A 23,130-nucleotide genomic window follows, 5' to 3' on the forward strand; every position below is an offset into this window, starting at 1 on the left:
CCGTGATCTTGTTGAGTCCCCGGTAATCAATACAAGGCCTAAGACCCCCGTCTTTCTTTTCAACAAAAGAAGCCCGCCCCCAGCCGGGGAAGTAGAGGCACAGATGAGGCCGGCTGCCAAGGACTCCTTAATGTAGGTGTCCATAACTGAGTGCTCGGGGAGGATAAGGAAAAGATCCGACCTCTAGGAGGGCAGCAACCAGGGAGTAGATCAATGGCACAGTCATACGTGCGGTGAGGCGGTAAGGAAGTAGCCCGGGACTTGCTGAACACTGCCTTGAACCGATGGTAAACACTGGGGACTCGGGAGACGTCAACAGACTCTTGAAACTGGGTACTAGGGGCTGAGGGACTCTGAAGCATGCAGGTGAGTTGGCAAGTGGGACCCCAGCTTAGAATGGTGCCAGTAGGCCAGTCGATCTGGGGATTATGTCTGCATAGCCAAGGGTGACCCAGGATAATAGGATACTCGGGGGAGTCAATGAGATAGAAGGTCTCCTCCTGCTGGTGTTGAAAGATGGTAAGTCGCAGGGACTGAGTCGCCTCTGTAACCTTTCCTGGTTCCAGAGGTCTGCCATCTAAGGCTGTAACTGCCTGGGGTTGAGGAAGTAGTTGGGTAGGGATCTTAAGTTCCTTAGCCAAGGTTAAATCCAGGAAATCACCTGCGGCACCGGAATCAATCATAGCCTGGACCCGATGCTGGTGGCCCTTCCAGGACAGAGTGGCTGGGATAGCTAAGACAGCGTTAGTAGGAGGAGCTCTAATTTTCCCCATCACAGCCCTCCTGTAGCTAGGCGGGGACAGGCGTTTCCCAAAGCTCGGGGCAAGTGGAGCGGAAGTGGCCGGCAACCCCGCAGTAGAGGCACCGACGCTCCCTCATGCGACGTTCCCTTTCGTTGGGAGAAAGCCTGGAACGGCCTAACTGCATGTTCTCCGGGAATCCTGGAGCAGTTCAGGAGCCGGGGAAGCTCTGAATGACGGAGCCCAAACAGGAGAAACAGAGCTGCTCAGAGGAACTTGGGACTGAGACCCCTGGCGGCGAGCCGTTCTCCGCTCTCTTAGACGATTGTCCAGGCGGATGGCCAAGGCTATGAGGGACTCGAGATCCCCAGCTGGTTCTCGGGTGGCTAACTCATCTTGAAGGGGCTCAGATAACCCTCCCTGAAAACAGACCCTCAGCGCTTCATCATTCCATCCGATCCTTGCTGCTATGGTCCGGAATTCAATGGCAAAATCTGCCGTGCTCTGGGGACCCTGACGGAGAGACAGTAGGCGCTTGGAAGCTTCCCGCCCACTGACAGGATGATCGAACACCCGCTTGAACTCTTCTACAAATGCAGCGTAGGAGTCACAACAGGCCTCCTGGGACTGCCACACCGCAGAGGCCCAGGAGAGCGCCTTGTCTGAAAGAAGGGTAATGATGTAGGCAATCTTGGAACGGTCGGTGGGAAAACTTGAGGGTTGGAGCTCGAAGGTGAGGGAGCATTGGGTGAGGAAACCCTGGCAAGAGCTTGGATCCCCAGAAAAGGGCTTGGGAGGTGGTAGTCGGGGCTCCGCCGATGGAGAAGGCCTGTCGTCACTGGGGGTGACCTGGAGTAAGGGGGAAGGACCAGGGAGGCGTTCAAAGAGCTGGCGGAGGGAACTCATCATATCGGCCAGGAGTTGAGAATGACTAGCCATCAGCTCTTCCTGTCGGCTGAGAACGGCTTCATGGCGCTGGAAAGATGCCTCATGTCGAGCGATCACCGCCAACAGGTCCTTGGAACTGAGTGTTTCTGGGTCCATGATTGACTTGGTTTTTCTGTCACAAGCTAGGCTTGAACTCAGGTCTCAGATGTGGAGAGTTGGGTGTTCTACCCCTTAGCCACAGAGGAGGTATAGTAGGACCCAAACGAAACACCCAAGGCAATACTCCAGGCAAAGTAGGTTTAATATAAAAAAGGTATTTCTTTGCACTTCAAAAATAATCCAACAAAAGTTCTTCTCAGAAAGAGGTATACTAACAGAGGTACAGTAAACAAAACAGGAGGACAAAACAAAATAACTCCACGAGGGGAGAAAAACAAAATAAAGATAACTTAGAAAAAGCTTACTCGGAAAGACTCTGTGGGACACAGCAGGAGACACATAGCCAGGACTCAAAAACCAAGTGAGGAACAAGGGGAAAAAACACAGCTAAAATACTCTAGGGGAAACAAGGCACAGGTGACCTGGATAAAGCTAATAAGGACACACGAGGAAGAACTAAGGCAGAGGGGAACACAGATGACCTCTAGAGGCCCGGAGACAAACAGGAGGCAGGAAGCTGACAGTATCCAAATCCATTGGATGTAGTGATCACAATATAGTAGTCATATCTAGGAAAACCAAAGTTCCAAAGGCTGGGCCTAATATAGAGGTCAAACAAGAAGTTTTGTAGTGATTCCTATGTTGTCGATGTAAATAATATTTGTTGGTGTGTAATGAGAAGCAACTAGACACTGCACTTGACACATTTATGAAATTGCTTATCCCAGTTACTAATAAGCATGCAGTCATTAAGAAAATGACTGTAAAAACTGTTAAATCCCTGTGGATTGACGAGGAATTAAAAAATGGTATGGTTGAGAGGGATGAGGCAAGATAAAAGTCTGGCTGCACAACCAATTGGCAAACGTACTGCAAATTAGGTAAATCATGTGACTAAACTGAATAAACTATACTATGAAACAAAGATAAATGACGTAAAGAATGACAGTAAAAAGCTTTGGAGCTTAAATGAAATTTTGAGCAGAAAGGCAAACTCCGCTCCATCATTCATTGACTCAGATGGCTCATTCATCACAAAACCCACTGATATTGCAAACTACTTTAATGATTTTTTCATTGGCAAGATTAGCAAATTTACGCATGACATGCCAGCAACAAACACTGACACTACACATCCAAGTATATCTGACCAAATTATGAAAGACAAGCATTGTAATTTTGAATTCAGTAAAGTGAGTGTGGAAGAGGTGAAAAAATGATTGTTATCTATCAACAATGACAAGCCACCGGGGTCTGACAACTTGAATGGAAAATTACTGAGGATAATAGCGGATGATATTGCCACTCCTATTTGCCATATTTTCAATTTAAGCCTACTAGAAAGTGTATGCCCTCAGGCCTGGAGGGAAAAAAATGTAATTTACCTACTTAAGAATAGTTAAGCCCCATTTACTGGCTCAAATAGCCAACCAATCAGCCTGTTCCCAACCCTTAGTAAACCTTTGGAAAAAATGGTGTTTGACCAGATACAATGATATTTTACAGTAAACAAATTGACAACAGACTTTCAACACGCTTATAGGGAAGGATATTCAACAAGCACAGCACTTACACAAATGACTGATGATTGGCTGAGAGAAATTGATGATAAAAAGATTGTGGGGGCTGTTTTGTTAGACTTCAGTGCGGCTGTTGACATTATCGATCATAGTTTGCTGCTGGAAAAACTTGTGTGTTATGGCTTTACACCCCCTGCTATTTACATTTACGTCATTTAGCAGATGCTCTTATCCAGAGCGACTTACAGTTAGTGAGTGCATACATTATTTTTTATACTGCCCCCCCGTGGGAATCGAACCCACAACCCTGGCGTTGCAAACGCCATGCTCTACCAACTGAGCTACATTCCTGCCGGCCATTCCCTCCCCTACCCTGGGCCAATTGTGCGCCGCCCCATGGGTCTCCTGGTCGCGGCCAGCTATGACAGAGCCTGGATACGAACCAGGATCTCTAGTGGCACAGCTAGCACTGCGATGCAGTGCCTTAGACCACTGCGCCACTCGGGAGACCCATGGGGCGGTGCACAATTGGCCCAGCGTCGTCCAGGGTAGGGGAGGGAATGGCCGGCAGGGATGTAGCTCAGTTGGTAGAGCATGGCGTTTGCTTGTGGATAAAGAGTTACCTGTCTAACAGAATACAGAGGGTGTTCTTTAATGGAAGCCTCTCCAACATAATCCAGGTAGAATCAGGAATTCCCCAGGGCAGCTGTCTAGGCCCCTTACTTTTTTCAATCTTCACTAATGACATGCCACTGGCTTTGAGTAAAGCCAGTATGTCTATGTATGCGGATGACTCAACACTATACACGTCAGCTACTACAGCAACTGAAATGACTGCAACACTTAACAAAGAGCTGCAATTAGTTTCAGAATGGGTGGCAAGGAATAAGTTAGTCCTAAATATTTCAAAAATGAAAAGCATTGTATTTGGGACAAATCATTCACTAAACCCTAAACCTCAACTAAATCTTGTAATGAATAATGTGGAAATTGAGCAAGTTGAGGTGACTAAACTGCTTGGAGTAACCCTGGATTGTAAACTGTCAAGATCAAAACATATTGATACAACAGTAGCTAAAATGGGGAGAAGTCGGTCCATAATAAAGAGCTGTTTTGCCTTCTTAACAGCACTATCAACAAGGCAGGTCCTACAGGACCTAGTTTTGTCACACCTGGACTACTGTTCAGTCGTGTGGTCAGGTGCCAATTTAGGAAAATTGCAATTGGCTCAGAACAGGGCAGCACGGCTGGCCCTTAGATGTATACAGAGAGCTAACATTGATAATATGCATGTCAATCTCTCCTGGCTCAAAGTGGAGGAGAAATGTACTTCATCACTACTTGTATTTGTGAGAGGTATTGACATGTTGAATGCACCGAGCTGTCTGTTTAAACTACTAGCACACAGCTCAGACACCCATGCATACCCCACAAGGCATGCCAGCAGAGGTCTCTTCACCTCTTCATTTCCCAAGTCCAGAACAGACTATGGGAGGCGCACAGTACTACATAGAGCCATGACTACATGGAACTCTATTCCACATCAAGTAACTCATGCAAGCAGTAAAATTAGATTGACAAAACAGATTAAAAAAAACAGATAAAGAAACGACTGTGAAGCAACACAAACATAGGCACAGACACATGCATACAAACACACGATAACATACGCACTATACACACATGTACACATGGATTTTGTGTTGTAGATATGTGGTAGTAGAGTAGGGGCCTGAGGGCACACACTTAATGTGTTGTGAAATCTGTTGTGAATGTATAGTAATGTTTTTAAAATGGTATCTGCCTTAATTTTGCTGGACCCCAGGAAGAGTAGCTGCTGCCTTGGCAGCAGCTAATGGGGATCCATAATAAATACAAATACCTTCTAAAACTAAACTAGGCTATGATAAGGATCGGTTATAGAGGTCTGTGCTGTGTAAAACCACTTCCTCTAGGGTTGGGTTGGGTGCGGATGTAAGGATTTGATGCCAGCCTTGTACAGTTTCTCTAGCACTGCCTGTCTATTACTGTGAACATAATCAATACAAGCTTTACACAGGAGTACACTCTGCATTAAGATAGTAGGCTATGCTGCATTAGGCCACGTATTGTATCTGTAAAGCACGTTGCGACATCTGCTGATGTAAAAAGGGCTTAGATTTGATTGATTGATTGATTGTATGTTATGAAGAGAATAATTTCCACAGAGGACTATGTATGGGAATCCGGGAGATAGTGCTATAGACATAAAGGGAACACAGGGACATAGAGGTCGCAGAGAAGAGGAAGTGCTTTTATGTGGTTCTAATGGCTTGATTTGATTAAAGAGACGTATTGAGGTCAGGGTAAGTCGGGATGCAGACATCAGATTACTATCAATGGGCCAGTAGAGGACAGTCAGGAGGAAGGAACTAGCCTTATTGGTCTGCGTTCCAAATGACACCCTATTCCCTATATAGTGCATCACTCTATGGGCCCTGATCTGAGTGGCGCAGTGGTCTAAGGCACTGCATCTCAGTGCTTGAGGCGTCACTACAGACCCCCTGGTTCGATTCCAGGCTGTATCACAACCGGCCGTGATTGGGAGTCCCATAGGGCGGCGCACAATTGGCCCAGCGTCGTCCGGGTTTGGCCGGTGTAGGCCGTCATTGTAAATAAGAATTTGTTCTTAACTGACTTGCCTAGTTAAATAAAGGTAAAATACAAAATAAAATAGTGAAAGGGCTGCCATTTCAGACATGGCCTTCCAGTTTAGGAGGAGTACTTGGACAGGAGATGTGATGATGTGTCAGTTAGGAGATGCCAGGTGAAGGTGTACTGGATGGTATGGAATTGTGTTGAATGTTATGGCAGTGACTCCCTGTCATACTAAAGCTGTAGAGATGACATGATGAGGTGGGTTATGTTTTGAGGAGTTAGATATGTTTGGTGTTTAGATAATATTTGGAGAAATAGAGAAGTGTATTTATATTATGAAGAACTAGTGAGCTTGTGCTAGATTCTAGAAGCCCTTGAGAACCCTGCCCTTTGTTCCAGAAGGGGTCAGAGACCACACGGGTAAAGCAAGGTGCCCATTGAGGTGTGTTTAAGGGTGTGTTTAAAAGCTGAGGTTTTGGAGTGCCCGCCTTTTAACCAAAACAATCTGAGATCAGAACATGACCTTGAGAAACCGACAGCACCAGGCTACGACACTGCAAGCATACGCCCAGAACCACAAACGAACTCCTCAACAAACACAAACACAGATCTGAAACATATGAACTCATATAGAGAGCGAGAGAGAGAGACAGATAGAGAGAGAGAGAGAGAGAGAGAGAGAGAGAGAGAGAGAGAGAGAGAGAGAGAGAGAGAGAGAGAGAGAGAGAGAGAGAGAGAGAGAGAGAGAGAGAGAGAGAGAGAGAGAGAGAGAGATTTAGGGGCACCACACCCAAACTGCTGCTCTGCCATCTTACTGGGGACTTCCCAATTGTCTACTACCACTTCGTTTGGTTTGTAACTTTGAAAATGTATATATTTTTTAAAGGTGATTTTTTGGGGGGATAGACAGTGATTAGATTCTTTACAAACACTTTATAATTACTTTAATCATTTATTCATGTAAAGTAAACATTTAAGTATTCATAATGGCTTATTCATGAAAGCTATATAAAGTTTAACCGATACTTTAATGGGTTGAGAAAGTCGCTAAACGGGTCAGACATCTTGTAATCGATGTGTTGGTATACATTACGTTTAGAAAACGTTGGATTTCAGCTCATACAGTAACCTACTGTATTACATACGTACTACATACAACTCAACCCCCTTGGAAGTTCCCTTTAAAGAGCCACTTAACACGCCGATTGGCACATGTGTTTTTACGTTTCTCATTAGAAAAACAAGATTTCAGTCTTGGAGGTGTGTTTCCTGACCAATTCCGCATTTTGTTAATGATGTTTGTCCCCCACGAGACACTGTAGACGGAAGCCTATTTCACGTCCTCAAAATCCCCAAAATGAATCAACGATAACTCAAGAAATCAGTAATTAATTTTGACGTTTTTGTCGAAGATGTTTTAGTTGTGCAATTTTACATCTACCTAAGCTGTTTGGTGCAGTTTTTCTCAAGTTAAAAAATGTGCCACGTGTTGTCTTATGTAGCAGGTCTGTCTCACTGTCTATGCTATTAGATAGAGAGCAATAACGGCAGCTCTTCACCCCACGTTAGTGGGCAAATGGACATGTCAAATCAAAACCCAAACTTCATTTACCCGTTGTGACGCACGGCTGTTCCAAACTCCGTTTTAGATGAGACTGACTTTATGACCCAAATTATTATATTTACACTTTGTAGACAATTTTGACACTAGAATAAATGTTTCTGACTAGAATTTCAAAGGGGTTTGTTGCTTTTTTAAATGCAGTTGCTCTTTAAATTAAGCATGCTTAGTAATAATATAATAATAATAATATACCATTTAGCAGATGCTTTTATCCAAAGCGACTTACAGTCATGTGTGCATACATTTTTACGTATGGGTGGTCGCGGGGATTGAACCCACTACCCTGGCGTTACAAGCTCCATGCTCTACCAATTGAGCTACAGAGGACCACATTTGAAGTAGACCGATTTGAAGTCTGTGTAGATATTTAGTCAGCTATATTTAGTATGTCTGCTACCGGTTTTGTGTTTTTTATGTTTTGTTTCTTGAATGTTTGACTCTGTTAAGTGTAGTAACTATGTTTTCGACACACATTACAGACAGTAGGGAAAGTGAGGATAGAAAATGGAGGGGGGAGAGAATGAAAAACAGAAGCTTTCTGGACCTTTTTTCTCCCCTCATAGTATTTTGTGGCCGGTGAATTTTTTTTGTGCTGTATATTTGAAGTTTGGATCACGTGACAAAGGTTGGCTTTATGAATCAGAGAGCATAATTATTTCTTAGTGAGAGAGACGGAGAGGGGGTGTTGAAAAACAGAGAGTTGGAAAGAGGGAAAAAGAGAGAGAGGAGAGGGAGAGAGTCTGCCTGTGTTGATAGAGAAAGAGAGCAAGAGGAGGGGGGGACAGAGAGAAGGGGGAGTGAGAGAGAAACTTGCTGCTGCCCTGTTTTTTACTGTCAAAGGGACTCTGATGAATGTACACAAATCTCTCCTAATTTCCCTTCTGCTCATCTGTCTGTTTGGACCAGCAGCACTCCACCTATCAATCTATCAGTCTGTCTGCCAGCACAACATTAGAGTGGGTGAGTACTTTCTTTAGAAACAATATGAGCTGTTGTTCTCTTGTTTTTCCATCAATTTTTCTGTTCTTTCTGCTCTTAGAGTTTTAAGTTAGAGTTAGAGTCTCTGGGAGAGACTGCATTTCTGGGAGCGGAAGCTTGAAAATAAACTGTTGAGAGTTTAAGTTAAAGACAGAGATTATGAGGCAGAGAGTATATAGACAGTACATAGAGAGTGTATAGAGAAAGCTGATCAGGTTTTCCATAAACTGGACCAGGTTTCCTCCTAGTTGTATTTATTCGTTTCAGAGTGTCGGTTCTGTCAGTGTGCATTTGCACAAGTGTATATATCTGTCTCTCTAGTTCTAGACTTTGTGAGTAGCCTAAATGAATGTGTGCTTGCAAGTGTTTTTTTTTGTTTTTTTACAGTGTGTGTGTGTCTGTTTTACAGTGTGTGTGTTTTACAGTGTGTGTGTCTGTTTTACAGTGTGTGTGTGTGTGTGTGTTTTCGTGTGTGTCAGTTAGTGAATGTTAAGAGTGTTACCCCAGAGCTCAGAGTGTTTTTATTAGCATGTGTGCCTTTGTAAGTGTAAGTGGATACATGCCTGCCTGGGTCTGTTTGATCTACACTGAGTGGAATAGAGAGAGAGAGAGAGTGTGTGTGTGTGTGTGTGTGTGTGACTGACCCATCCTTGACCTAATCTTCCCTACTTATTATTGTGACCACATGGACACAGCACAACAGTGTGAGCAGTCAGCCAGGGACACAGAGACAGAGCATTGTTTTTCACCTTCTAAACAGCAGAACCCAATGCTTCTGGACCGAGGTGTGCCTCTGCTCTCAAAATCTGGGCTAAGTTTACTTGTCAGTTTATTGTAGTAGTGTCATTCAAAGCTGGGGGTGGTTGTTTTCTGTTTTGGTATTTGTTTATTTAGGTCCCCATTAGCTTTTGCTATAGCATCAGCTACTCTTCCTGGAGTCAACAAAAAACACAAAACATGACAAGTAACAAAACACTGATAGACAAGAATAGTTGGGTAAGGTTATACACTTTTCTTGGCAGATAGACGTGTATGCCAGGTTAACTGGTTCAGCTTTAATATTGTAGATCAGCTTTAATATTGCAGATAGATTGTATTTTCCATCAATGTAAATTGTCTGCATAATACCCCATATACAGTGTATATATATATTTAAAAATATATATATACACTACCGGTCAAAGTTTTAGAACACCTACTCATTCAAGGGTTTTTCTTTATTTGTACTATTTTCTACATTGTAGAATAATAGTGAAGACATCAAAACTATGAAATAACAAATTGAATCATGTAGTAACCAAAAACGTGTTAAACAAATCAAAATATATGTTATATTTCAGATTCTTCAAATAGCCACCCTTTGCCTTGATGACAGCTTTGCACACTCTTGGCATTCTCTCAACCAGCTTCACCTGGAATGCTTTTCCAACAGTCTTGAAGGAGTTCCTGCATACAGTGCCTTGCAAAATTATTCATCCCCCTTGGCATTTTTCCTATTTTGTTGCAACCTGTAATTTAAATGGATTTGTATTTGTTTTTCATGTAATGGACATACACAAAATAGTCCAAATTGGTGAAGTGAAATGAAAAAAATTACTTGTTTCAAAAAATTCTAAATAATAAATAACGGAAAAGTGGTGCATGCATATGTATTCACCCCCTTTGCTATGAAGCCCCTAAATAAGATCTGGTGCAACCAATTACCTTCAGAAGTCCCATAATTAGTTAAATAAAGTCCACCTGTGTGCAATCTAAGTGTCACGTGATCTCAGTATATATACACCTGTTCTGAAAGGCCCCAGAGTCTGCAACACCACTAAGCAAGGGGCACCACCAAGCAAGCGGCACCATGAAGACCAAGGAGCTCTCCAAACAGGTCAGGGACAAAGTTGTGGAGAAGTACAGATCAGTGTTGGGTTATAAAAAATATCAGAAACTTTGAACATCCCACGGAGCACCATTAAATCCATTATTAAAAAATGGAAAGAATATGGCACCACAACAAACCTGCCAAGAGAGGTTCGTCCACCAAAACTCACGGACCAGGCAAGGAGGCCATTAATCAGAGAGGCAACAAAGAGACCAAAGATAACCCTGAAGGAACTGAAGGAGCTGCAAATTTCCCTGTATTTAGCAGTGATTGGAGTATCTGCCCATAGGACCATTTTAAGCCGCTAAATACAGGGAAATTCTTGAGGGAAGACTGTTTCAGTCTTCCAGAGATTTGAGACTGGGACGGAGGTTCACCTTCCAGCAGGACAATGACCCTAAGCATACTGCTAAAGCAACACTTGAGTGGATAAATAAAAAAGTATACCAGTTTCATTTAAGGACCAAAGGATTGACAGCCATGCCATATAGATTGCAAAATAGTTGGGAAGAGATTTTTGACGTACCGATCCCATGGCATAGTGTTTATGAACTGATACGCAAAACGACACCGGATTCAAAACTTAGAATCTTTCAATTTAAATTATGATATAATATTCTTGCTACCAATATAATGTTATTTATATGGGGAAACAATCTTCCCAGCTCTGCAGATTTAGCTGTGAAGAGACAGAATCATTAGATAATTTGTTTTGGTACTGTCCATTTGTAGCTTGTTTTTGGACACAGGTCCAGGAATGGCTAAAGGATTGCAATATTTACCTGGAGATAACCTTGCAGATAGCATTACTGGGTGATCTGAAAAGTCATAGTCAATCGATCAATAATATAATAATACTTTTAGCAAAAAAAATTATTTTCAATTTATAATCTGTAGAAACAATGAGAATAGAAAGGTTCAGAACTTTTGTAAAACATCACAGTACAGTTGAAAAATATATGGCAAATAGAAATCCTATATGGATGGTGTTAAGAGATAGATGGGTGGTGTTGAATGGAGTTGAAGGATGGGACTAATAACAACTAACAACAACTAATAACAAGATAACTAATAATGTAAGCATACTGTGTCCATAATAAGTATATAGGTTGTAGGTTGGGAGCTTTTGTGAAAGCGCACAATTAGAAAGATATGGCATATAGAAGCAAACCGGATGGACATCATGAAAATGATCTGAGAGGTTGAGAGTAGAAGAAGTTCAGGAGAAAAAACAAACAAAATATAATTATTGTAAAATTGACTGTGTCCATAAAATGTAGATAGTAAGTATAAGCTGGAGGTAGAGGCCTAAGCGTTGTTGTTCACTAGTTTACTCCAATTAGGGAAAGGGTGGTGGGGTTGGAAAGTAATAAAGGGGAATATATATATATTTTTAAAGATATGTATGTGTTTGTATGTATGTATGTATGTATGTATGCAGCCCTGGCTGTGTGTTTCGGGTCGTTGTCATGCTGGAAGACCCAGCCACGACCCATCTTCAATGCTCTTACTGAGGGAACGAGGTTGTTGGTCAAGATCTCGCGATACATGGCCCCATCCATCCTCCCCTCAATACGGTGCAGTCGTCCTGTCCCCTTTGCACAAAAGCATCCCCAAAGAATGATGTTTCCACCTCCATGCTTCACGGTTGGGATGGTGTTCTTGGGGTTGTACTCATCCTTCTTCTTCCTCCAAACTCGGCGAGTGGAGTTTAGACCAAAAAGCTCTATTTTTGTCTCATCAGACCACATGACCTTCTCCCATTCCTCCTCTGGATCATCCAGATGGTCATTGGCAAACTTCAGACGGGCCTGGACATGCGCTGGCTTGAGCAGGGGGACCTTGCGTGCGCTGCAGGATTTTAATCCATGACGGCGTAGTGTGTTACTAATGGTTTTCTTTGAGACTGTGGTCCCAGCTCACTTCAGGTCATTGACCAGGTCCTGCCGTGTAGTTCTGGGTTGATCCCTCACCTTCCTCATGATCATTGATGCCCCACGAGGTGAGATCTTGCGTGGAGCCCCAGACTGAGGGTGATTGACCGTCATCTTGAACTTCTTCCATTTTCTAATAATTGCGTCAACAGTTGTTGCCTTCTCACCAAGCTGCTTGCCTATTGTGCTGTAGCCCATCCCAGCCTTATGCAGGTCTACAATTTTATCCCTGATGTCCTTACACAGCTCTCTGGTCTTGGCCATTGTGGAGAGGTTGGAGTCTGTTTGATTGAGTGTGTGGACAGGTGTCTTTTATACAGGTAACGAGTTCAAACAGTTGCAGTTAATACAGGTAATGAGTGGAGAACAGGAGGGCTTCTTAAAGAAAAACTAACAGGTCTGTGAGAGCCGGAATTCTTACTGGTTGGTAGGTGATCAAATACTTATGTCATGCAATAAAATGCAAATTAATTACTTAAAAATCATACAATGTGATTTTCTGGATTTTTGTTTTAGATTCCGTCTCTCACAGTTGAAGTGTACCTATGATAAAAAATGACAGACCTCTACATGCTTTGTAAGTAGGAAGACCTGCAAAATCGGCAGTGTATCAAATACTTGTTCTCCCCACTCTATATGTGTGTATATATGTATATATGTATGTACAGTTGAAGACAGAAGTTTACATACACTTAGGTTGGAGTAATTAAAACTCGTTTTTCAACCACTCCACAAATTTCTTGTTAACAAACTATAGTTTTGGCAAGTCGGTTACGACATCTACTTTGTGCATGACACAAGTCATTTTTCCAACAATTGTTTACAGACAGATTATTTCACTTATAATTCACTGTATCACAATTCCAGTGGGTCAGAAGTTTACATACACTGAGTTGACTGTGCCTTTAAACAGCTTGTAAAATTCCAGAAAATTATGTCATGGCTTTAGAAGCTTCTGATAGGCTAAATTACATCACTTGAGTCAATTGGAGATGTACCTGTGGATTTATTTCAAGGCCTACCTTCAAACTCAGTGCCTCTTTGCTTGACATCATGGGAAAATCAAAAGAAATCAGCCAAGACCTCAGAAAAAAATGTATAGACCTCCACAAGTCTGGTTCATCCTTGGGAGCAACTTCCAAACACCTGAAGGTACCACGTTCATCTGTACAAACAATAGTATGCAAGTATAAACACCATGGGACCACGCAGCCGTCATACCGCTCAGGAAGGAGACGCGTTCTGTCTCCTAGAGATGAACGTACCTTGGTGCGAAAAGTGCAAATCATTCCCAGAACAACAGCAAAGGACCTTGTGAAGATGCTGGAGGAAACAGGTACAAAAATATCTATATCCACAGTAAAACGAGTCCTATATCGACATAACCTGAAAGGCCACAAAGCAAGGAAGTAGCCACTGCTCCAAAACCGCCATAAAAAATAAATCCAGACTATGGTTTGCAACTGCACATGGGGACAAAGATCGTACTTTTTGGAGAAATGTCCTCTGGTCTGATGAAACAAAAATATAACTGTTTGGCCATAATGACCATCGTTATGTTTGGAGGAAAAAAGGGAAGGCTTGCAAGCCGTGAAGCACGGGGGTGGCAGCATCATGCAGTGTGGGTGCTTTGCTGCAAGAGGGACTGGTGCACTTCACAAAATAGATGGCATCTTGAGGAAGGAAAATTATGTGGATATATTGAAGCAACATCTCAAGACATCAGTCAGGAAGTTAAAGCTTGGTCGCAAATGGGTCTTCCAAATGGACAATGACCCCAAGCATACTTCCAAAGTTGTGGCAAAATGGCTTAAGGACAACAAAGTCAAGGTATTGGAGTGGCCATCACAAAGCCCTGACCTCAATCCTATAGAAAATGTGTGGGCAGAACTGAAAAGGGGTGTGCGAGCAAGGAGGCCTACAAACCTGACTCAGTTACACCAGCTCTGTCAGGAGGAATGGGCCAAAATTCACCTAACTTATTGTGGTAAGCTTGTGGAAGGCTACCCGAAACGTTTGACCCAAGTTAAACAATTTAAAGGCAATGCTACCAAATAGTAATTGAGTGTATGTAAACTTCTGACCCACTGGGAATGTGATGAAAGAAATAAAATATGAAATAAATTATTCTCTCTACTATTATTCTGACATTTCACATTCTTAAAATACAGTGGTGATCCTAACTGACCTAAGACAGGACATTTTTACGAGGATTAAATGTCAGGAATTGTGAAAAACTGAGTTTAAATGTATTTGGCTAAGATGTATGTAAACTTCCGACTTCAACTGTATATATATATAAAAAAAAACATGGGGGATTGGAAGTGATGCAGACAATTACATTGATGGAAGTTACAATCTATCTGCAATATTAAGCTGGTCTACCCCCTAAAAATAGTTATGCACGCTCAAGTTCTGATTTTTGTCTTATTTCTTGTTTGTTTCACAATAATAAATATTTAGCATCTTCAAAGTGGTAGGCATGTTGTGTAAATCAAATGAAACAAACACCCAAAAAATCCATTTTAATTCCAGGTTGTATGGCAACAAAATAGGAAAAATGCCAAGGGGGGTGAATACTTTCGCAAGCCACTGTATGCTGAGCACTTGTTGGCTGCTTTTCCTTCACTCTGCGGTATTGCTGCAGAATGCTGTGGTAGCTATGCTGGTTAAGTGTGCCTTGAATTCTAAATTAATCACAGACTGTGTCACCAGCAAAGCACCCCCACACCATAACACCTCCTCCTCCATGCTTTACGGTGGGAAATACACATGCAGAGATCATCCGTTCACCCACACATCGTCTCACAAAGACACGGCGGTTGGAACCAAAAGTCTCCAATTTGGACTCCAGACCAAAGGACACATTTCCACCGGTCTAATGTCCATTGCTCGTGTTTCTTGGCCCAAGCAAGTCTTGTCTTCTTATTGGTGTCCTTTAGTAGTGGTTTCTTTGCAGCAATTCGACCATGAAGGCCTGATTCACGCAGTCTCCTCTGAACAGTTTATGTTGAGATGTGTCTGTTACTTGAACTCTGTGAAGCATTTATTTGGGCTGCAATTTCTGAGGCTGGTAACTCTAATGAACTTATCCTCTGCAGCAGAGGTAGCTCTGGGTCTTCCATTCCTGTGGCGGTCCTCATGAGAGGCAGTTTCATCATAGCGCTTGATGGTTTTTGCGACTGCACTTGAAGAAACTTTCAAAGTTCTTGAAATGTTCCGTATTGATTGACCTTCATGTCTTAAAGTAATGATGGACTGTCATTTCTCTTTGCTTATTTGAGCTGTTCTTGCCATAATATGGAAAAATAGGGCTGTCTTCTGTATACCCCCCTACCTTGTCACAACACAACTGATTGGCTCAAACGCAGTAAGAAGGAAAGAAATTCCACAAATTAACTTTTAACAAGGCACACCTGTTAATTGAAATGCATTCCAGGTGACTACCTCATGAAGCTGGTTGAGAGAATGCCAAGAGTGTGCAAAGCTGTCATCAAGGCAAAGGGTGGCTATTTGAAGAATCTCAAATATAAAATATAATTTGATTTGTTTAACACTTCTTTGGTTACTACATGATTCCATGTGTTATTTCATAGTTTTGATGTCTTCACTATTATTCTACAATGTAGACAATAGTAAAAATAAAGAAAAATCCTTGAATGAGTAGTTGTTCTAAAACTTTTGACCGGAAGTGTGTGTATATATATATATATATATATATATATATATATATATATATTTTTTTTTTCCTTAATATATTTTTTGTTCTGAACCTAGCTTGTTACCGCGGCAGCAGCAGGCAGGCAGCACCACGGTAATGAACAGATACGATGCTACAGCGACAGTACATTTAGTGCTACATGATTTGAACATCTCAGAGAGGGATCAGACTGTTTAGATAGAGTCCATGTTATCTTTTTAGCCCATCATGTTTTTCTTAACCGTGTGTCTATTCCAAACTGTGTGTGTGTGTGTGTCTGTGTCTGTATCTGTGTCTGTGTGTGTGTGGCTGAATAATCACAGGTCAGTCCACTGCCCCTTTCAGTGCCTTGGTCTTGGCATTGCACCTGTGTGTGTCTGTGTGTGTGTGTGTTTGTGTGTGTGCGTGTATGCATGTGTGTGCGTGCGCGCATGTGCGTGCATGTGTGTGTGTGTGTTGCATCTGTGGCACTTCTGGCGTCTCTCTCTTTCTCTAAGTCAGTCAGTTAGTCAGTCAGTCAGTCCCATCTGGCCATCTGGAAAGACATCTGAAATTATCACTAAGATTGAGTCCAAAATGGCACCCTGTTCCCTATATAGTGCACTACTTTTGACCAGGGCTCCTTGTATAGTGTACTTGACTTGGAGTCAGTCAATGACATCTGGTCATCTGGAAAACACTAGAAATCATCAATAAGTCCTCACTGAGTCAGTTAGAGTAACACCCCTCTGCTCTGTCTCTCAGCACAGCGTTGCTCCGACTTGGGGTAATGTACTGTGTATGTTTCTTTGGAGAGACGGATTGAGACAGAGACACTTCCACATGAAGCTAGTTTTCCTATACATTTTCTATTGCAGTAGGCCTACCATGTCAACACACAGCACCATTTTTCTATCTTTCTTTTACGATTGGCAAATGTAAAAGTAGGAAGGGGATAGACAGGTGGTTTTAGGAGGGGTTAGGAGGGGGTAGACAGGTGGTTTTAGGAGGGGTTAGGAGGGGGTAGACAGGTGGTTTTAGAGGGGGTTAGGAGGGAATAGACAGGTGGTTTTAGGAGGGGTTAGGAGGGGGTAAACAGGTGGTTTTAGGAGGGGTTAGGAGGGGTAGACAGGTGGTTTTAGGGGGGGTTAGGAGGGGGTAGACAGGTGGTTTTAGGAGGGGGTAGACAGGTGGTTTTAGGAGGGGTTAGACAGGTGGTTTTAGGAGGGGGTAGACAGGTGGTTTTAGGGGAACAAGGGGGCTCCTCTCCTCATAACTACACTATAATTAAAAGGGAAACTATTGGCTCACGATTTCCTGTGTCTATTTTTGCAGGTGTGCCGCTTTGATTATGTGTGGATATACTAGCTATACACTTCCATTCCTGGCTCTGGTCCCCTCTGAAACAATACTTTTTACACTTACCTGTACAGCTGTGGGTGTGTGTGTCCGTGCGTCCGTGTGTCCGTGCGTCCGTGTATCCGTGCGTGCGTGGCACACTTACAAATGTGTGTGTGCTTGCCTGAGTGTTGCATAGATTCCTGGGGCTAAAACAGAGATGCTGACACACAGCCATTATGCATAACTTTTCTCCCAGAAGCAGATTGTCATCCCTCTCAACTGAGCAGAAAATGGCTATCTGCAAACTATAATTGAAAATAACAATAAAAGCATGGAACATTAAACCAATCAATGCTGTAAACTGCAATGCAACAGATTGTTATCCATGCTTTAAACCCAGCACCTACACACTCACAGCAGCTTATTCACTCCAACTCTGTTCACTTTATATACTAATTACCTCTTCAGTAATTACTACATTACACTGGTAGTGGTAGTCCTACATTTTTCTCTAGAGATTGAAATAGTAACGATTAACTTCTTATATCCTTTTACATATTCATATCTCAGCCTCTCTCGCGCTCGCTCTCTCTCAATTTCAATTTCTATTCAATTTCAATTTCAATTGAAGGGCTTTATTGGCATGGGACTCTCTCTTTCTCTCTGTCTCTGTCTCTCTCTCTTTCTCTCTCTCTCTCTATGTCTCTGTCAGCCTCTCTCTCGCTCTCTCTGTCTCTCTCTCTATCTCTCCCTCTCTATGTCTCTGTCAGCCTCTCTCTCGCTCTCTCTGTCTCTCTCTCTATCTCTCCCTCTCTCTCAAAGAGTCTATATGTTTCTACTCTCTTCCACCTCTCTGTTCCACCTCTTTGCCATATCCTAGTGTTGTGTTCTCTTTAGTGCTTTCTTGAACCCCTTAATGCCTAAATGTTAAGCAGCTCTGACTCCACAGCCTTCTCTCCTCTCTGACTGTCCCACAACATCATGGAAAGGAGGTGTCAGAATGACTTCATCACAGTCACAGTCCATATTATTTTCCTGCCAGTGTCCGCACAGTCAACACAATATGTTCCATCCACCAAAATAGAACGAAAAACGTTTTTCACATGGGAACTCAAAATATGCATCTGTGTTGCCAGGCTTGTAGAAGAACCCACGTCAAGCTAGTTTGACATGATGGAATGTAATGACAGTATGGAGGCAGTGGGTGGATCAGCTGTCAGTCTGTCAGGGTAATGTCTAGGTGCCCGTAACAAGCTGCTGTATAGGGATGGGACTCTGAGCTGTCAAGTTTGATCTCTTCTTATTAACTGTGTTTACCATATCTATTTCACACCCAGCCAAGACTTTCCCCACTACAAGATCATGTTACACTCTCTTATACCATGGCATTGTTGAATACTAGTTTCTGATTGGCTTGAAGGGCATTCTAGCGCGTGCGTTATTTAAGCAATAAGGCCCGAGGGGGTGTGTTATATGGCCAATATACCAAGGTTAAGGGATGTTCTTACGCACGACGCAACGCGGAGTGCCTGGACACAGCCCTTAGCCATGGTATATTGGCCATATATCACAAACCACCGAGGTGCCTTATTGCTATTATAAACTGGTTACCAATGTAATTAGAACAGTAAAAATTAATGTTTTGTTATACCAGTGATATATGGACTGATATACCACGGCTGTCAGCCAATCAGCATTCAGGGCTCGAACGACCCAGTTTATAAACTCCCCCATGGTATAAATCAATGGCTATGAAGTTCATTCATACATGTTCTATTTTTTTGCTACTTTTGATTATGATCTTTTTGGTTTGGTTTATAAAACCTCTGTTAGATAGATATTTATCCATATGTAAAATATCCTTAAAGTGGTTTAGAAAATTATGATTAGAAAGTTTTAGAGATAAATTCTAGAGATAAACGTTCCATGCATACCTTTGAAAAACAGAATACGTTGACTAGGTTTGGTTACTGCCCAGCAGGACTTTTGTTGTTGTTGAAAACTCAACTCAAAACTTGATGTTAATAACATCCTTATAACCAGTTAACAACATGTTGTGTCAATCAGTTGCACCTAGTTGTAATATGATTGTTGTAAACTGGTTATAATTACGTAATTTCAACCAGCGTTGCCGCTTGGTGATCCTTTAGGAGTGCCCCGCTGTATGTGTGATCCTAACCATGACCAATGACCCCATGACCAATTACCCATGACCCATGACCTAAGCTTCAGCCTCAGGTTCACATGTACTTCACAATGTTGCCCTTGCATTATAATTATAATAGTTGCTGTAACTCAGACATAGTTTACATTTGGGATTTATTATGCAAAAAGACGCACCATTGGTAACAACAGACAGGAGTAGGCAAGTCTGTGATAGAAAATAAATCAGAGAAGTGATTTGATGATGGTGCCAAGCATTCATTGCCTCTGTACATGCATGGTAGATATTGGCTGCGTTCACCTAACTGGAGGCTGTGAAGTAGAGATATCAAAACTCCCTCAGGTAAAGGGTTTTGACATGCCTACAGTCTGCCCATTGAAGTTAAGTTCCAACAAGCCTTTTATCTAACAAGCCTTTTCTCAAATAATTTTATTTCTCTGTGGTAAATGAAAAATGGCCCTAGTCAGGGTGAATTCAGGATGAATTGTAAACATTCAAATTTTTTCACGAACTTCTGTCAGAAAATGAATACCGGCTGAGAGGTTGGTTTTCTTGAATGACAAACAGAACAACTTGGTTTAAATACAAGCTACGTTCTGTTGTAACTGTTTCAGTTGAATGGCAATAAAAATACACAACAACACACTTCCAATATGTTACTACACAGAGCAGGGTATGACAGGGCAGCAAATGTGTTGGTTGAATGACAATAGAAATATACAATAGTTCCAGCTAAGGTACATTTACATTTAAGTCATTTAGCAGACGCTCTTATCCGGAGCGACTTACAGTTAGTGAGTGCATACATTTTTCATACTGGAAAAATGCAGGTACCCTGCACATACACATACAGGTAACTGCCAAAATAAAGGAAACACTTTAGTAAATGAGGGATACAAAGTATATATAAAGCAGATGCTTCCACACAGGCGTGGTTCCTGAGTTAAATAAGCATTAACAGCCCATCATGCTTAGGGTCATGTATAAAAATGCCCAGCTGCCCATTATTTTGGCTACCATGGCTAGAAGAAGAGATCTCATGGACTTTGAAAGACGGGTCTCAAAGGAGCATAGGGCATTTAAAGGGTGTATGTGTGTGTGTGTGTGTTTGTGTGTCTCAGTCACCAGATCTCAACCCAAATGAACAGTTATGAGAGATTCTGGAGCGGCACCTGAGACAGCGTTTGCATTAAAGCTGTTCTGGCGGCTCGTGGTGGCCCAACGCGTTATATTGATGTTTCCTTTATTTTGGCAGTTACCTGTAGATAAGCTGTCAAATCACTAGCAGTGGTTTGGTTTCTATCTGTTGAGTAGAAACCACTGGTTGGGTTGTGAGGTGCAGTATGGCTTCCTGAGATGCTTTGATTTATTTGTTATGTTTCACTGCAGCAGTCAACGCTAGAGGGGTTCCAATGCATCGGTTAAGACACAATTGTTGTTTTGTTCACAGAGGATTTGATACCCTTTAATTGACGGATATTAGATCTGTGGGAACAATTTACTCTCTTTCTCTCTTTCTTTCTTTTTCTCACTCCCTCACTTTCCCTTCCTCCCTCTCTCCCACCTCACTGCTGAAACCAACACTATTCACCAACACAGAGTAACTCCCTCCCTCTCTCTCTCTATCCTTCTTGCCTCATCGTAACCTAGCCTAGATTAATTTAATTTCATACAGTGGCTTGCGAAAGGATTCACCCCCCTTGGCATTTTTCCTATTTTGTTGCCTTACAACCTGGAATTAAAATTGATTTTTGGGGGGTTTGTATCATTTGATTTACACAACATGCCTAACACTTTGAAGATGCAAACTATTTTTTATTGTGAAACAAACAAGAATTAAGACAAAAAAACAGAAAACTTGAGCGTGCATAACTATTCACCCCCCTCCCCCCCCAAAGTCAATACCTTGTAGAGCAACCTTTTGCAGCAATTACAGCTGCAAGTCTCTTTGGGTATTTCTCTATAAGCTTGGCACATCTAGCCACTGGGATTTTTGCCCATTCTTCAAGGCAAAACTGCTCCAGCTCCTTCAAGTTGGATGGGTTACGCTGGTGTACAGCAATCTTTAAGTCATACCACAGATTCTCAATTGGATTGAGGTCTGGGCTTTGACTAGGCCATTCCAAGACATTTAAATGTTTCCCCTTAAACCACTTGAGTGTTGCTTTAGCAGTATGCTTAGGGTCATTGTCCCGCTGGAAGGTGAACCTCCGTCCCAGTCTCAAATCTCTGGAAGACTGAAACAGGTTTCCCTCAAGAATGTCCCTGTATTTAGCGCCATCCATCATTCCTTCAATTCTGACCAGTTTCCCAGTCTCTGCCGATGGAAGAACATCCCCACAGCATGATGCTGCCACCACCATGCTTCACTGTGGGGATGGTGTTCTCGGGGTGATGAGAGGTGTTGGGTTTGCGCCAGACATAGCATTTTCCTTCATGGCCAAAAAGCTCAATTTTAGTCTCATCTGAACAGAGTACCTTCTTCCATATGTTTGGGGAGTCTCCCACATGCCTTTTGGCGAACACCCAACGTGTTTGCTTATTTTTTTCTTTAAGCAATGGCTTTTTTTCTGGCCACTCTTCCGTAAAGCCCAGCTCTGTGGAGTGTACGGCTTAAAGTGGTCCTATGGACAGATACTCCAATCTCCGCTGTGGAGCTTTGCAGCTCCTTCAGGGTTATCTTTGGTCTCTTTGTTGCCTCTCTGATTATTGCCCTCCTTGCCTGGTCCGTGAGTTTTGGTGGGCGGCCCTCTCGTGGCAGGTTTGTTGTGGTGGCATATTCTTTCCATTTTTTTATAATGGATTTAATGGTGCTCCGTGGGATGTTCAAAGTTTCGGATATGTTTTTATAACCCAACACTGATCCACAACTTTGTCCCTGACCTGTTTGGAGAGCTCCTTGGTCTTCATGGTGCCGCTTGCTTGGTGGTGCCCCTTGCTTAGTGGTGTTGCAGACTCTGGGGCCTTTCAGAACAGGTGTATATATACTGAGATCATGTGACAGATCATGTGACACTTAGATTGCACACAGGTGGATTTTATTTAACTAATTATGTGACTTCTGAAGGTAATTGGTTGCACCAGATCTTATTTAGGGGCTTCATAGCAAAGGGGGTGAATACATATGTGAATACAACTTTTCCGTTATTTATTTTATATAATTTTTTGAAACAAGTAATTTTTTTCATTTCACTTCACCAATTTGGACTATTTTGTGTATGTCCATTACATAAAATCCAAATAAAAATCAATTTAAATGTCAGGTTGTAATGCAACAAAATAGGAAAAATGGCAAGGGGGATGAATACTTTTGCAAGGCACTGTACGTGTGTGGCGTTTCTGTGGATGTCAAATCAAAACCAATCAATCAATCAGTCTCATTAAGTGTAATGAAGTGTTGAGAGGTATTTCCAGAATGTACAGAAAGAAAGTAAAATGATCCAGTAGTGCACCTCCCACACAAAGATGGAAAGTCCCTGATCTGGTAATAATCCCACCCATCATAGCTGGCTGTGGAACTGCCTGCCTGTCTGTCTGTCTTTCTGCCTGTCTGTCTCTGCCTGTCTGTCTTTGCCTGCCTGTCTGTCTGTCTGTCT

The 23,130-nt window shown here is 42.4% G+C and overlaps 1 protein-coding gene across 2 annotated transcripts in view; it reads left to right on the forward strand.

Annotated features, from left to right (window-relative positions):
• The first annotated feature begins 8,389 nt into the window (after nucleotides 1-8,389).
• LOC121537911 (retinoic acid receptor gamma-A) overlaps nucleotides 8,390-23,130 on the forward strand; it is a 119,548-nt gene continuing 104,807 nt past the window's right edge. The window contains exon 1 of one of the 2 annotated variants that reach the window (XM_041845560.2): nucleotides 8,390-8,528. The gene's annotated coding sequence lies outside the window, so the exon portion shown is untranslated. The remainder of the gene's footprint in view (nucleotides 8,529-23,130) is intronic. The other variant, XM_041845561.2, reaches the window with a different exon arrangement.

Source organism: Coregonus clupeaformis, chromosome 24 (assembly GCF_020615455.1).
Source record: "Coregonus clupeaformis isolate EN_2021a chromosome 24, ASM2061545v1, whole genome shotgun sequence".
NCBI classification, from domain to species: Eukaryota; Metazoa; Chordata; class Actinopteri; order Salmoniformes; family Salmonidae; genus Coregonus; species Coregonus clupeaformis.